Below are 17,204 nucleotides of genomic sequence, written 5' to 3' on the forward strand. Positions count from 1 at the left end.
TGTAAATTCCTGGGCTGTCTGGCATGAACTGCGCACTTGAGATCTCCCAGAGTGGCTCAATGATATTTGAGGTCAGGAGACTGAGATGGCCACTCCAGAAAAGTTTGCATACCCTGGTGATTTTGGCCTGATAACATGCACAGAAGTTGACACAAATGGGTTTGAATGGCTACTAAAGGTAACATCCTCACCTGTGACCTGTTTGCATGTAATCAGTGTGTGTGCATAAAAGCTGAGTTAGTTATCATTCATATTCTCTGAAAAAAGGCCAAGATAGCAAAAATTCTGCCCAGAGTATGTAAACTTTTGAGCACAACTGTACATGTACTGTGCTATATTGGCACCAGCTCACAAGCATTGCCAGCACCACCATCAGTGGGTTTCTGCTGTATATCATAGCTGACACTTTGCTGCAATGGCCATGATTGGTATTAAGCTGAGTGGTAGGTGAATATGGAGTAGGATTTTTTTGTAACCCCTTTCTGACATCCGTCATACATGTACAGCATAGTGCAAGGTGATATATTCCACAAACCACCATATGTGTACTGTGCAAGGATGCCGCTGGTTCACAAACACCGCATTATCATCAGTGGGTGTCAGTGAGTGTCAGCTGTATATTGTAACGGGGGCCAGGGTGGTAGCCGTAGCGAGGGATTGCTGCTGCTTCTGCAGCGCCCCAGAGTCCTGGTCGTTGCAGTACTGTGGCTCCGCCGCTAAGGGGGGCTATGGTACGTCTGATGGCACTGAAGGAGTTCATCTGACCAGGTATCACATACACCAATACATTTCACAGTCTGGCCCCCAGGGGGAGCTAAGGGTACTATTCATTAGGCCACTCCTCACAGTCTGGTAAAACTGGGGGTTAGGCAGGAAGTTAGGGAGAACGCTGACTGGGTTGGAACCAGGCAACACCTTGTGGCAGACGGTGTTGCAGGGAAAGATTCGGTAGGGTCCCTGTCAGGGGTGGGATCCTGACAGAGGCCTGGCAAACAGAGAGAAAGCTACGGGACCGCGCCTGCACTTCATAGCGGCGGTGCCCTAAGAAAGGACAAGAAGCGAGATTTATTGTGCTGAGTGAGAAACGAGATCAAAGCAAGAAGGAGAATACCAGTAGGAGTCGTGCTGTAAGATCGAGGCAACATCCTACTGAGGCGTAAGCAACCGGCGGCCGGAACGCCGAGGAGGTACAGAGCTCTAAGCCATACTTCAAACCAACGGCAGGACAGTCAGTCACAGGCGGGCTGTCTCACCTAAATCACCTACGCAGACATAGGGGGCAACCTTTGGAGAGGGGCGACTCTAGGGTCCCGGAAGAGCTCCGAGCCTACCTGTCATACGGGTGCGTCCCAACCATAACACCTGGGAGGGACGGAAGATTAGCAGAAGATCATCTAATCGAGTTGTGAGGGAACACGAGAAACAGACACAACAGTTGTGGGGACTATCCCGTAAGCTCAGCAGGGGAGGACCACAACACATAGCGCTAGCAGGAAGGCACAGATTTCCACCTGCAAAGGGAACTCTGGAGGTGCCTTCGGACCGGCCGGACTTGCGCAGCCCGGTTAATCGTATTCCGGATTGAGGACTTTGAGACCTTCAGTAAAGAGGTAAAGAGACTGCAACCTGGTGTCCTCGTTATTGACTGCGACCGGCACTACACTACCACCATCATCCACATCCATCACTGTGCGCCCCTCAGCAGGGTCACGGATTGGGTCTAGCCACCATGACAACCCCAGAGCAGAGACTCAGAGGCCCGGTACCGGGTACCCCTCGGCCCTGCTGCAGTGGGGGCGCTACAACTTGGCGTCACGAACAGAATCTACTTAAGCCTGAAGAATCAGGTCATGTGTGCCTTGGAACTGTGATTTACTGTGCTTGGACTGTGACTTATTGCAAAGACTGTGCTGCGCCACTTGCCGCCAAAACCAGCCGCCATTACAGCGCTGAGGAGAGCGCAGGAGAAGAAGAGGGGCGTGGAGTGGGCGTAGACAAGTTGGAGAGCGCGAACGACAATGGCCGCCCAGTCTAAATATTGTTGCATCCTAAGGGCGGGCCCGTCGAAAGGGGAGATCCGCCTCCTGATCTTCTATGGCGGGCGGAGACCGAAGAAACGAAACTATGACTCAAATGAGGTGGGACTGGAGACTAGAGAAGGCCTGCAGAAAAGGATGGCCCCGCATCGACCCCCGTCACCAGAGGATTATTCTGATATGCCCCCGCTGGAGGATTTGGATCCGTAGGAGCTGTCGATGGGGCATCCTTTGCCTGCACGGTCCCCAGCCCGTGTGCCTCCCCCAGGGGAAAGGAGTGACGCTGGAGGAGTCACCCCAGGTAGGGGTACTGAGTGCCGCGACCCCCAGGGAGACCGCCTCACCTCTGTACCAGACCCGGCCGCCGCTGCGGCCACTGGCACCCCAGCATTCCTGCCGTCTGCTCCCAAAGAACCGGGGGGGCCAGACATGGGGCCCTTCCCTTGGGGAGAGTACAGGAATCACCTGATTGCGGAGTTCCAGTGGGAAGTGGAGCGGGAGGCGCATGGCGAGCTGCTGGAGGGCTCCCTGCCGAAGTGGGGCATTTGTTGTGAACTATATTTCTTGGCTCCCTCTTGTGGTCACTAGCGGTATTACACTTGGATCATCTTTCTCCAGGTTGGTACCCACCTGGTTCGTTAGGCCTTGGGTGTTCCTATTTAGACTTCCTGGAAACTCAGTCTAGTGCCTGGAATCGATGTAGTCAGTCTATGTCTGTTTGCTCCTGACTCCTGGTCTCCTGTTCTTTGCATGATAAGCTAAGTCCTGCTTTCTTATTTTTGTTTATTCGCTTTGCTTCTATTTTGTTCCAGCTTGTTCATAATGTGATTCCTGATTTTTGCTGGAAGCTCTAGGGGGCTGATATTCTCCCCCCACACCATTAGTCGGTGCGGGGGTTCTTGGATATTCAGCGTGGATATTTTTGTAGGGTTTTTGCTGACCGTATAAGTCTCCTTCCTATTTTCTGCTATTAATTAGTGGGCCTCTCTTTGCTAAATCTAGTTCATTCTTACGTTTGTCTTTTCTTCTTACCTCACCGTTATTATTTGTTGGGGGCTTGTATTATAACTTTGGGGTCCTTTCTCTTGAGGCAAGTGAGGTCTTATTTTCTCTGAAAGGGTTAGTTAGTTCTCCGGCTGGTGCGAGACGTCTAGAATCAACGTAGGTACGTTCCCCGGCTACTTCTAGTTGTTGTGCTAGGATTAGATATACGGTCAGCCAAGTTACCACCTCCCTATGAGCTGGTTTTTGTGTTTGCGGACTTAGCTGGAACTTCTGAGATCCTCTACCACTAGGATCATAACAGTATTCCAGGCCAAAAGTGAATATTTATTGCATTGCAGAAGCGGGATTAAAAGAAAAGAAGTTCTGAGTTTTTTTTTTTTCTTCTTCCCCTTTTTCCTCTGAGTGGCTTGAAGCTCTGCTGCAGACATGAATGTTCAGACTCTGATTACTAGTGTGGATCAGCTTGCTGCACGAGTGCAGGGCATTCAGGATTTTGTTATTAGTAGTCCTATGTCAGAGCCTAAGATACCTATTCCTGAGCTTTTCTCTGGTGATCGATTTAAATTTGGGAATTTTAGGAATAATTGTAAATTGTTTCTATCTTTGAGACCGCGTTCGTCTGGAGACTCAGCTCAGCAAGTTAAAATTGTTATCTCTTTTTTGCGTGGCGACCCTCAGGATTGGGCTTTTTGATTGGCGCCAGGAGATCCGGCATTGGCAAATATTGATGTGTTTTTTCTGGCGCTCGGATTGCTTTATGAGGAGCCCAATCTTGAAATTCAGGCAGAAAAAGCGTTGCTGGCTATCTCTCAGGGCCAAGATGAGGCTGAAGTGTATTGCCAAAAATTTCGGAAATGGTCCGTGCTTACTCAATGGAATGAGTGTGCTCTGGCCGCAGATTTCAGAAATGGCCTTTCTGAAGCCATTAAGAATGTGATGGTGGGTTTTCCCATTCCTACAAGTCTGAGTGATTCTATGACTCTGGCCATTCAGATAGATCGGCGTTTGCGGGAGCGTAAATCTGCTAATCCTCTGGCAGTGTTGTCTGAACGGACACCTGACTCAATGCTATGTGATAGAATTCAGACTAGAACTGAACGACAAAATCATAGACAACAGAATGGGTTGTGTTTTTACTGTGGTGATTCTACACATGTTATCTCAGCATGCTCTAAATGCCTAACAAAGATTGTTAGTCCTGTCGCCATTGGTAATTTGCATCCTAAGTTTATTTTGTCTGTAACTCTAATTTGCTCCTTGTCTTCCTACCCTGTTATGGCATTTGTGGATTCAGGTGCTGCCCTGAGTCTTATGGACTTGTCGTTTGCCAAGCACTGTGGTTTTGTCCTGGAGCCTTTGAAAAATCCTATTCCTCTTAGAGGAATTGATGCTACGCCATTGGCGGAGAATAAACCGCAGTATTGGACACAAGTGACCATATGTATGACTCCTGAACATCGGGAGGTGATTCGTTTTCTTGTTCTGCATAAAATGCATGATTTGGTCGTTTTAGGTCTGCCATGGTTACAGACCCATAATCCAGTTTTGGATTGGAAGGCAATGTCTGTGTCAAGTTGGGGTTGTCAGGGAATTCATTGCGATTCCCCGTTGGTGTCTATTGCTTCTTCTACTCCTTCTGAAGTTCTGGAGTATTTGTTGGACTATCAGGATGTATTCAGTGAGTCCAGGTCCAGTGCCCTTCCTCCTCATAGGGACTGTGACTGCGCTATAGATTTGATTCCTGGTAGTAAATTTCCTAAGGGACGATTATTTAATTTATCTGTACCTGAGCATGTCGCAATGCATTCTTATATAAAGGAGTCTTTGGAGAAGGGACATATTCGTCCATCCTCTTCCCCTCTTGGTGCGGGATTCTTTTTTGTAGCCAAGAAAGACGGGTCTGTGAGACCTTGTATAGACTATCGGCTTCTGAATAAAATAACGGTCAAATTTCAGTATCCTTTGCCACTATTGTCGGACTTGTTTGCTCGGATTAAGGGTGCCAAGTGGTTCACCAAGATAGATCTTCGTGGTGCGTACAACCTTGTGCGCATTAAGCAGGGAGATGAATGGAAAACTGCGTTTAATATGCCCGAAGGTCATTTTGAGTACTTGGTGATGCCTTTTGGGCTTTCTAATGCTCCTTCAGTGTTTCAGTCTTTTATGCATGACATCTTCCGGAAGTATCTAGATAAATTTATGATTGTTTATCTGGATGATATTCTGTTTTTTTCTGATGATTGGGATTCTCATGTAAAGCAGGTCAGGATGGTGTTTCAGGTTTTGCGTGATAATGCTTTGTTTGTGAAGGGCTCAAAGTGTCTCTTTGGAGTGCAGAAGGTTTCCTTTCTGGGTTTCATTTTCTCCCCTTCTACAGTAGAGATGGACCCAGTCAAGGTCCAAGCTATTCATGATTGGACTCAACCCACGTCTGTTAAGAGTCTTCATAAGTTCTTGGGTTTTGCAAATTTCTACCGTCGTTTTATTGCTAATTTCTCTAGCGTTGTTAAACCTTTGACGGATATGACCAAGAAAGGTTCTGATGTGGCTAATTGGGCTCCGGCAGCCGTGGAGGCTTTCCGGGAGCTGAAGCGCCGGTTTACTTCGGCGCCTGTTTTGTGCCAGCCTGATGTCTCACTTCCCTTTCAGGTTGAAGTGGACGCTTCTGAGATCGGTGCAGGGGCTGTTTTGTCGCAGAAAGGCTCTGGTTGCTCTGTGGTGAGACCTTGTGCTTTTTTTTCTAGGAAATTTTTGCCTGCGGAGCGGAACTATGATGTTGGTAATCGGGAGTTGTTGGCCATGAAGTGGGCATTTGAGGAGTGGCGTCATTGGCTCGAGGGAGCTAAGCATCGTGTGGTGGTCTTGACGGATCACAAAAATTTGATGTATCTCGAGTCTGCTAAGCGCCTGAATCCTAGACAGGCTCGTTGGTCATTGTTTTTCTCCCGTTTTGACTTTGTGGTCTCGTACCTGCCTGGTTCGAAGAATGTGAAGGCTGATGCTCTTTCTAGGAGTTTTGTGCCTGACTCTCCGGGAGTCTCAGAGCCAGCTGGTATTCTTAAAGAGGGAGTAATCTTGTCGGCCATTTCTCCTGATTTGCGTCGTGCGTCGAGATTTCAGGCTGGTAGACCTGACCCTTGCCCACCTGATAGACTGTTTGTTCCTGATAAATGGACCAGCAGAGTTATCTCCGAGGTTCATTCCTCAGTGTTGGCGGGGCATCCTGGGATTTTTGGTACCAGAGATTTGGTGGCTAGGTCCTTTTGGTGGCCTTCCTTGTCGCGGGATGTGCGTTCTTTTGTGCAGTCCTGTGGGATTTGTGCTCGGGCTAAGCCTTGCTGTTCTCGTGCCAGCGGGTTGCTTTTGCCCTTGCCCATCCCGAAGAAGCCCTGGACACACATTTCCATGGATTTCATTTCAGATCTTCCGGTGTCTCAAGGTATGTCTGTCATCTGGGTGGTGTGTGATCGCTTTTCCAAGATGGTCCATTTGGTGCCCTTGCCTAAGTTGCCTTCCTCTTCTGATCTGGTTCCTTTGTTCTTTCAGAATGTGGTTCGCTTGCATGGCATTCCTGAGAATATCGTGTCTGACAGAGGATCCCAGTTTGTGTCCAGATTCTGGCGATCTTTTGGTGCTAAGATGGGCATTGATTTGTCGTTTTCATCTGCCTTTCATCCTCAGACTAATGGCCAAACGGAGCGAACCAATCAGATGCTGGAGGCTTATTTGAGATGTTTTGTTTCTGCGGATCAGGATGATTGGGTGACCTTCTTGCCATTGGCTGAGTTTGCCCTCAATAATCGGGCTAGTTCCGCTACTTTGGTTTCGCCATTTTTCTGCAACTCTGGTTTTCATCCTCGTTTTTCCTCGGGTCATGTTGAACCTTCTGACTGTCCTGGGGTGGATTCCGTGGTGGATAGGTTGCAGCGGATTTGGAATCATGTGGTGGACGTCTTGAAGTTGTCACAGGAGAAGGCTCAGCGTTTTGCCAACCACCGCCGCGGTGTGGGTCCCCGACTTCGTGTTGGGGATTTGGTTTGGTTATCTTCTCGGTATGTCCCTCTGAAGGTTTCCTCTCCTAAGTTTAAGCCTCGCTTTATTGGTCCTTATAAAATTTTGGAAGTCCTTAATCCGGTGTCTTTTCATTTGGATCTTCCGGTGTCAATTGCCATTCACAATGTGTTCCATAGGTCTTTGTTACGGCGGTACGTTGTGCCTGTGGTTCCTGCTGTTGACCCTCCGGCTCCGGTCTTGGTTGAGGGCGAGTTGGAGTACGTGGTGGAGAAGATCTTGGATTCTCGTCTCTCTAGACGGAGGCTTCAGTATCTGGTCAAATGGAAGGGCTATGGTCAGGAGGATAATTCCTGGGTGGTCGCCTCTGATGTTCATGCGGCCGATTTGGTGCGTGCCTTTCACGCTGCTCATCCTGATCGCCCTGGTGGTCTTGGTGAGGGTTCGGTGACCCCTCCTTAAAGGGGGGGTACTGTTGTGAACTATATTTCTTGGCTCCCTCTTGTGGTCACTAGCGGTATTACACTTGGATCATCTTTCTCCAGGTTGGTACCCACCTGGTTCGTTAGGCCTTGGGTGTTCCTATCTAGACTTCCTGGAAACTCAGTCTAGTGCCTGGAATCGATGTAGTCAGTCTATGTCTATGTTTGCTCCTGACTCCTGGTCTCCTGTTCTTTGCATGATAAGCTAAGTCCTGCTTTCTTATTTTTGTTTATTCGTTTTGCTTCTATTTTGTTCCAGCTTGTTCATAATGTGATTCCTGATTTTTGCTGGAAGCTCTAGGGGGCTGATATTCTCCCCCCACACCATTAGTCGGTGCGGCGGTTCTTGGATATTCAGCGTGGATATTTTTGTAGGGTTTTTGCTGACCGTATAAGTCTCCTTCCTATTTTCTGCTATTAATTAGTGGGCCTCTCTTTGCTAAATCTAGTTCATTCTTACGTTTGTCTTTTCTTCTTACCTCACCGTTATTATTTGTTGAGGGCTTGTATTATAACTTTGGGGTCCTTTCTCTTGAGGCAAGTGAGGTCTTATTTTCTCTGAAAGGGTTAATTAGTTCTCCGGCTGGTGCGAGACGTCTAGAATCAACGTAGGTACGTTCCCCGGCTACTTCTAGTTGTTGTGCTAGGATTAGATATACGGTCAGCCAAGTTACCACCTCCCTATGAGCTGGTTTTTGTGTTTGCGGACTTAGCTGGAACTTCTGAGATCCTCTACCACTAGGATCATAACAGACGTTGTGATTGTTTACCTGCCCCAGACAGGAAAAGGCTTCGTGCAGGAGATTGGGACGGCTGTCATGATTTTCCCAATGGCAGGGAAATCAAAAATAACAAACGGACTAGCTCTCGGGTGATGGAAACTAAAGTGACCGTGACCTGAACCTGACACAACACTGGAAGTAGCCGGGGAGTGTTTCCTACGATGCCCTAGACACCACGCGCCAGCCGGAGATCTAACTACCCCTATCAGAGGAATATACAGGCCTGCCTTACCTCCAGAGATGAACCCCAAAAGGAGATAGCAGCCCCCCACAAATATTGACGGTGAGTCAAGAGGAAAAGACATACGTAGGATGAACAGCAGATTTAGCACAGTGAGGTCCGCTTACTAGATAGCAGAAGTACAGGAAAGAGTTACTTCACGGTCAACTTCAAAACACTACTCAAAAAACACCATCCTGAAATTACTTTAAAACTCCAGTGACAACTCATGCCACTGGAGTGGCAATTTCAGTCCACGAGAGCTTCCAGCTACAGAGAGTCACATTGCAGATAGCTGGACAAAAAATAGCATTAACAAGAAACAAAATTCAACTTAGCTGAACAGGAACTTGAGGCAGGAGAATGCAACAGAATGCTACTGATACATTGTTGGCCGGCATAGGACCAGCAGCCAAGCAGCCTTAAATAGGAAACTCCCCTAATGGGTGTCAACAGGTGATCAAGGATAGAAGAAGGCAAATAAGTGGCACTACCATAAAACACCACCGGGGGAGCCCACAAACAGAATTCACAACAGTACCCCCCCCTTAAGGAGGGGGCACCGAACCCTCACCAGAACCACCAGGGCGATCTGGATGAGCACTATGAAATGCACGAACCAAATCAGGAGCATGAACATCAGATGCTGTCACCCAAGAATTATCCTCCTGACCATAGCCTTTCCACTTAACCAGATAGTTTCCGTCTGGAAACACGGGAGTCCAAGATCTTTTCCACCACATACTCCAACTCACCCTCAACCAGCACAGGAGCAGGAGGATCAGCAGACGGAACAACCGGCACCTCATACCTCCGCAATAATGACCGATGAAAAACATTATGAATAGTAAAAGATGCTGGGAGGTGCAAACGAAAGGACACAGGATTGAGAACCTCCAGAATCCTATAAGGGCCGATAAACCGAGGCTTAAACTTAGGAGACGAGACCTTCATAGGAACAAATCGAGAAGACAACCAAACCAGGTCCCCAACACAAAGACGAGGACCGACACGCCGATGACGATTAGTGAACTGTTGAGTCTTCTCCTGGGACAACTTCAGATTGTCCACAACCTGTCCCCAAATCTGATGCATTCTATCAACCACAGCATCTACTCCAGGACAATCCGAAGACTCCAATTGACCGGACGAAAAGCGAGGGTGAAACCCTGAATTACAAAAAAATGGAGAAACCAAAGTGGCAGAACTGGCCCGATTGTTAAGGGCAAACTCTGCCAATGGCAAAAAATCAAGCCAATCGTCCTGATCAGCGGACACAAAACACCTCAAGTAAGTCTCCAAGGTCTGATTAGTACGCTCAGTCTGGCCATTAGTCTGAGGATGGAATGCAGACGAAAAAGACAAGTCGATGCCCATCCTGGCACAGAACGCCCGCCAAAATCTAGACACAAACTGAGTACCCCTGTCAGACACTATATTCTCAGGAATACCATGCAAACGCACCACATTCTGAAAAAATAGAGGGACCAGCTCAGAGGAGGAGGGCAATTTGGGCAAAGGTACCAAGTGAACCATCTTGGAAAAACGGTCACACACCACCCAGATGACAGACATCCTACGAGAAACAGGAAGGTCAGAAATAAAGTCCATAGAGATGTGCGTCCAAGGCCTCTTAGGAATAGGCAAGGGCAACAACAACCCGCTGGCCCGGGAACAGCAGGGCTTAGCCCGAGCACAAACATCACAAGACTGCACAAAAATACGTACATCTCGAGACAAGGAAGGCCACCAGAAGGACCTAGACACCAGATCCCTGGTGCCAAAAATTCCAGGATGACCTGCCAACGCGGAAGAGTGAACCTCCGAAATAACTCTACTGGTCCAGTCATCAGGGACAAACAGTCTACCAGGCGGACAGCGATCAGGCCTATCCACCTGAAACTCCTGCAAAGAGCACCGCAGGTCTGGGGAGACAGCTGACAATATCACCCCATCCTTCAGGATGCCAGTAGGTTCGGAATCACCAGGCGAGTCAGGCTCAAAACTCCTAGAGAGGGCATCCGCCCTCACATTCTTAGACCCAGGCAGATATGAAACCACAAAGTTAAATCGAGAGAAAAACAACGACCAGCGCGCCTGTCTAGGATTCAGACGCCTGGCTGACTCAAGATAAATTAGATTTTTGTGGTCAGTCAAGACCACCACCTGGTGTCTAGCACCCTCAAGCCAATGACGCCACTCCTCAAATGCCCACTTCATGGCCAAGAGCTCCCGATTTCCAACATCATAATTTCGCTCAGCGGGCGAAAACTTTCGAGAGAAAAACGCACATGGTCTCATCACTGAGCAGTCAGGACCTTTCTGCGACAAAACTGCACCTGCTCCGATCTCGGAAGCATCTACTTCAACCTGGAACGGGAGCGAAACATCAGGCTGGCGCAACACAGGAGCAGAAGAAAAGCGGCGCTTAAGCTCCCGAAAGGCCTCCACAGCCGCAGAGGACCAATTAGCAACATCAGCACCCTTCTTGGTCAAATCAGTCAAAGGTTTAGCAATGGCAGAAAAACCCGCTATGAATCGGCGATAGAAATTAGCAAATCCCAAGAATTTCTGAAGACTCTTTAGAGAAGTAGGTTGTATCCAATCACAAATAGCCTGAACCTTAACAGGGTCCATCTCCATAGATGAAGGGGAAAAAATATATCCCAGAAAGGAAATTCTCTGAACCCCAAAAATACACTTTGAGCCCTTCACAAATAGAGAATTAGCTCGTAAAACCTGAAAAACTCTCCTGACCTGTTGAACATGAGATTCCCAGTCCTCCGAAAAAATCAAAATATCATCCAAATACACAATCATAAATTTATCCAGATATTCACGGAAAATATCGTGCATAAAGGACTGAAAAACGGAAGGGGCATTCGCGAGACCGAAAGGCATTACCAAATACTCAAAATGGCCTTCAGGCGTATTAAATGCGGTCTTCCACTCATCCCCCTGCTTAATCCGCACCAAATTATACGCACCACGTAGATCGATCTTAGTGAACCACTTCGCCCCCTTTATGCGAGCAAATAGATCAGTCAGTAAAGGTAACGGGTACTGGTATTTAACTGTAATCTTATTCAGAAGTCGATAGTCGATACAAGGTCTCAATGAACCATCCTTTTTACCCACAAAGAAAAACCCTGCCCCCAGTGGAGACAAAGAGGGGCGAATATGACCCTTTTCCAAAGATTCTCTGATATACTCCCGCATAGCAGTATGTTCAGGTACAGACAAATTAAACAAGCGACCCTTAGGAAATTTACTACCGGGAAACAACTCAATAGCGCAGTCACACTCTCTGTGAGGGGGGAGAGAATCAGTTTTAGGCTCCTGAAAGACATCATAAAAATCTGACAGAAATGCTGGGATCTCAGAGGGAGTAGATGAAGAAATGGGAACCAAAGGTGCATCCCCATGAATCCCCCGACATCCCCAGCTCAGCACAGACATTGATCTCCAGTCCAAGACTGGATTATGAATTTGTAACCATGGTAATCCAAGTACTAATACGTCATGTAGATTATATAACACAAGGAAACGAATAATCTCCTGATGGTCTGGGGTAAGATGCATAGTCACTTGTGTCCAATATTGTGGTTTATTGCGAGCCAAAGGTGTAGAATCAATACCCTTTAAGGGAATAGAAACCTCCAGAGGCTCTAAATCAAACCCACAACGCTTGGCAAAGGACCAATCCATGAGACTCAGAGCGGCGCCAGAATCCACATAAGCATCCACAGTAACAGATGATAAAGTACAAATCAATGTCACGGACAAAAGAAATTTAGACTGCAAGGTACCCATAGAAAAAGATTTATCAACCTTTTTATCAACCTTCTTTATGCGTTTAGAGCATGCTGATATAACATGAGCTGGATCTCCACAATAGAAGCACAACCCATTTTTGCGCCTGTAATTCTGTCGTTCGCCTCTAGACAAAACACTATCGCATTGCATATGCTCTGGTGCCTTTTCAGAGGTCACCGCCAAATGATGCACAGGTTTTTGCTCAGAAGATACCGCCATATGGTGCACAGGTTTTTGCTCAGAAGATACCGCCATATGGTGCACAGGTTTTTGCTCAAAAGATACCGCCATATGGTGCACAGATTTTTGCTCAGAAGATACCGCCATATGGTGCACAGATTTGCGCTCCCGTAAACGCCGATCAATCTGGATAGCCAATTTCATGGCATCATTCAGACCTGTAGGCACAGGGAACCCCACCATGACATCCTTCACGGCATCAGAGAGACCTTCTCTGAAATTAGCTGCTAGAGCGCACTCATTCCATTTAGTAAGCACCGACCATTTACGAAATTTTTGGCAGTATATCTCAGCTTCATCTTGCCCTTGGGAAAGAGCTATCAAGGCTTTCTCAGCCAAAATCTCTAAATTAGGTTCTTCATAAAGCAACCCCAAAGCCAGAAAAAATGCATCTACATTTAATAACGCAGGATCCCCTGGCGACAATGCAAATGCCCAACTTTGTGGGTCACCCCGCAATAGAGAAATAACAATTTTAACCTGTTGAGCAGGATCACCAGCAGAGTGAGATTTCAGAGACAAAAATAATTTACAATTCTCTCTGAAATTCAAAAAACGGGATCTGTCTCCGGTAAAAAATTCAGGCATAGGGATCTTAGGTTCAGACATTGGAGCACGTATAACAAAATCTTGTAAATTCTGGACCTTTGTAGCCAGGTTATTCAGACCAGCAACCAAACTCTGTGGATCCATGATTCAAACAGGTGTAACCAAAGCCATTCAGAGATTAAGAGGAGAGGAAAAAAAAAAAAAAGGCTGAAGACTGCAGTTTAAGCAAGGAGTACAAATAAGCACTAAGGTGCACTTTCCAAACACAGAAGGAAAAAAAAACCTTTTCACATCCTTTCCTGCTTTAGTGCATAGTTTTAACACATGTTGGCCGGCCAAACTCTCATGATTTTCCCAATGGCAGGGAAATCAAAAATAACAAACGGACTAGCTCTCGGGTGATGGAAACTAAAGTGACCGTGACCTGAACCTGACACAACACTGGAAGTAGCCGGGGAGTGTTTCCTACGATGCCCTAGACACCACGCGCCAGCCGGAGATCTAACTACCCCTATCAGAGGAATATACAGGCCTGCCTTACCTCCAGAGATGAACCCCAAAAGGAGATAGCAGCCCCCCACAAATATTGACGGTGAGTCAAGAGGAAAAGACATACGTAGGATGAACAGCAGATTTAGCACAGTGAGGTCCGCTTACTAGATAGCAGAAGTACAGGAAAGAGTTACTTCACGGTCAACTTCAAAACACTACTCAAAAAACACCATCCTGAAATTACTTTAAAACTCCAGTGACAACTCATGCCACTGGAGTGGCAATTTCAGTCCACGAGAGCTTCCAGCTACAGAGAGTCACATTGCAGATAGCTGGACAAAAAATAGCATTAACAAGAAACAAAATTCAACTTAGCTGAACAGGAACTTGAGGCAGGAGAATGCAACAGAATGCTACTGATACATTGTTGGCCGGCATAGGACCAGCAGCCAAGCAGCCTTAAATAGGAAACTCCCCTAATGGGTGTCAACAGGTGATCAAGGATAGAAGAAGGCAAATAAGTGGCACTACCATAAAACACCACCGGGGGAGCCCACAAACAGAATTCACAACAGACGGCCCTGAGAGTCCGCATCACCCGGGATGAAGTGGAGCCCTGCTTGTGCGGAGACGGCGCAAAGTCCTTCCTGAAGCCGGGGGATGTGGTCACATATCGCCGGCACCTAAAGGGGAGCAGCTGGTGGGCCCGGGATATGCAGCGCTGCACCGCCGTTCTGGCGGTATCCCGAACCGAGGGGGAGGAGCTTGCCGCTGAAGCCGCTGCTGCCGCCGCTGCCAGCATCATCCATCGGCCCACACAGACCCTCATCGCAGCGCACGACTTGGTCGTGCAGAAGACCCGAACCCACGGGGTACACCTGGCCGCGGGAGTAAACTTGGAGTCCAGCTTATCCGGGCCGCAGAAAGCCACCTGCCAGGTAAAGCCTTGGTGGGGGTTGCCAGAAACTGAGTAATGAGTAAAGCTTTGATGACTGTAAATAAGTTAACGGCTTTTACTCTTTTGCTGCTAAAACCCGTTTAGGGTTACTCTTAAAGGGATCCCTTTGTTGACCCGGGATCCCTAATGTTTTTGTTTGTTTTCTACATTTTGCACAAGTTATCAAAGAACTGCTGAATCATGAACAATGCATGATACAAACTTCTTGTATATAGTTTGCACCTTCTTAAAGGTGCTCCCTACTGGTTTTACATAAAGACGGACTCTTTGCGAAGATACGGTTCTTGGAACCTGCACTGGAGTCCTTGCTGCATACGGACTTGCGGCTTGAGAAGTTGCGCTACCTCATAGAGACTTGGTCCCCTCTTAAAGGGGATGTTCACATCCTGCACTTATGAACAGTGTTGCCTTAAGATGGTTCAATGGCAATAATGTCTTGAAAAGAAAGTATTGATGATGTTGATATGTGAAAGTTAAATGTAACCAACTAGTTGATTGTAAGAAATGTTCAATAATGTTAATAGAAGAATGAGGACAGGAAGTGAACCCGTAGGGGTTAGTGGTGAGTCCTCTTAGGAGCCATATAGGGATGGCTCAGTGATCTTAAACTGAAAGAAAAATGATATGTTCTATACTGTGTATAGTGGTGGAAGGACAGTAGGCTCGGGTGGAAAGGAGCGGTCCTGTAACAGAAAGGAGAGGCAGTAGGTCTGGAGCAGTTAGGACAGGCGGTCCTGCAGACGTAAAGTAGGAGAATGCATAAAAGTTAATTAGCCTTATATGTGATATAAGAAGGTCTTTAGTGGATTTAGCGAGTACGTCCTTAAAGGAAAAGTTGGATTATTGTTCAGAATTTGCACTCAGTAGAATACCCGGTTGGGTAAGGAAAGTTATTTATAGTAAAGTTAATTAAAAGTGTTTAACCATGTTTGTAACGTTCAAGTGTCCTCACCTCCCATAAAGGGAAGCTCTGTTAAAAAGTTGACTTGTACTTGCATTTTCAAAATTGTATGTCTTTTTGCTGACATGTATTGTTGTTTTCTTCCCAGTCCAGGAGTACTGGATTTAACCGGGGGGGAATGCAGCACCCCAGAGTCCTGGTCGTTGCAGTACTGTGGCTCCGCCGCTAAGGGGGGCTATGGTACGTCTGATGGCACTGAAGGAATTCATCTGACCAGGTATCACATACACCAATACATTTCACAGTCTAGCCTCCAGGGGGAGCTAAGGGTACTATTCATTAGGCCACTCCTCACAGTCTGGTAAAACTGGGGGTTAGGCAGGAAGTTAGGGAGAACGCTGACTGGGTTGGAACCAGGCAACACCTTGTGGCAGAGGGTGTTGCAGGGAAAGATTCGGTAGGGTCCCTGTCAGGGGTGGGATCCTGACAGAGGCCTGGCAAACAGAGAGAAAGCTACGGGACCGCGCCTGCACTTCATAGCGGCGGTGCCCTAAGAAAGGACAAGAAGCGAGATTTATTGTGCTGAGTGAGAAACGAGATCAAAGCAAGAAGGAGAATACCATTAGGAGTCGTGCTGTAAGATCGAGGCAACATCCTACTGAGGCGTAAACAACCGGCGGCCGGAACGCCGAGGAGGTACAGAGCTCTAAGCCATACTTCAAACCAACGGCAGGACAGTAAGTCACAGGCGGGCTGTCTCACCTAAATCACCTACGCAGACATAGGGGGCAACCTTTGGAGAGGGGCGACTCTAGGGTCCCGGAAGAGCTCCGAGCCTACCCGTCATACGGGTGCGTCCCAACCATAACACCTGGGAGGGACGGAAGATTAGCAGAAGATCATCTAATGGAGTTGTGAGGGAACACGAGAAACAGACACAACAGTTGTTGGGGACTATCCCGTAAGCTCAGCAAGGGAGGACCACAACACATAGCGCTAGCAGGAAGGCACAGATTTCCACCTGCAAAGGGAACTCTGGAGGTGCCATCGGACCGGCCGGACTTGCGCAGCCCGGTTAACCATATTCCGGATTGAGGACTTTGAGACCTTCAGTAAAGAGGTAAAGAGACTGCAACCTGGTGTCCTCGTTATTGACTGCGACCGGCACTACACTACCACCATCATCCACATCCATCACTGTGCGCCCCTCAGCAGGGTCACGGACCGGGTCTAGCCACCGTGACAACCCCAGAGCAGAGACTCAGAGGCCCGGTACCAGGAACCCCTCGGCCCTGCGGCAGTGGGGGTGCTACAACTTGGCGTCACGAACAGGATCTACTTAAGCCTGAAGAATCAGGTCATGTGTGCCTTGGAACTGTGATTTACTGTGCTTGGACTGTGACTTATTGCAAAGACTGTGCTGTGCCACTTGCCGCCAAAACCAGCCGCCATTACAGCGCTGAGGAGAGCGCAGGAGAAGAAGAGGGGCGTGGAGTGGGCGTAGACAAGTTGGAGAGCGCGAACGACAATGGCCGCCCAGTCTAAATATTGTTGCATCCTAAGGGCGGGCCCGTCGAAAGGGGAGATCCGCCTCCTGATCTTCTATGGCGGGCAGAGACCGAAGAAACGAAACTATGACTCAAATGAGGTGGGACTGAAGACTAGAGAAGGCCTGCAGAAAAGGATGGCCCCGCATCGACCCCCGTCACCAG

General features: G+C 47.9%; 1 protein-coding gene across 2 annotated transcripts in view; it reads right to left on the reverse strand.

Moving 5' to 3' along the window:
• The window catches only part of CD109 (CD109 molecule), a 444,636-nt gene that overhangs the window by 214,366 nt on the left and 213,066 nt on the right, over positions 1-17,204 (reverse strand). The window lies entirely within an intron of this gene.

This window comes from Ranitomeya variabilis, chromosome 2 (assembly GCF_051348905.1).
Source record: "Ranitomeya variabilis isolate aRanVar5 chromosome 2, aRanVar5.hap1, whole genome shotgun sequence".
NCBI lineage: Eukaryota > Metazoa > Chordata > Amphibia > Anura > Dendrobatidae > Ranitomeya > Ranitomeya variabilis.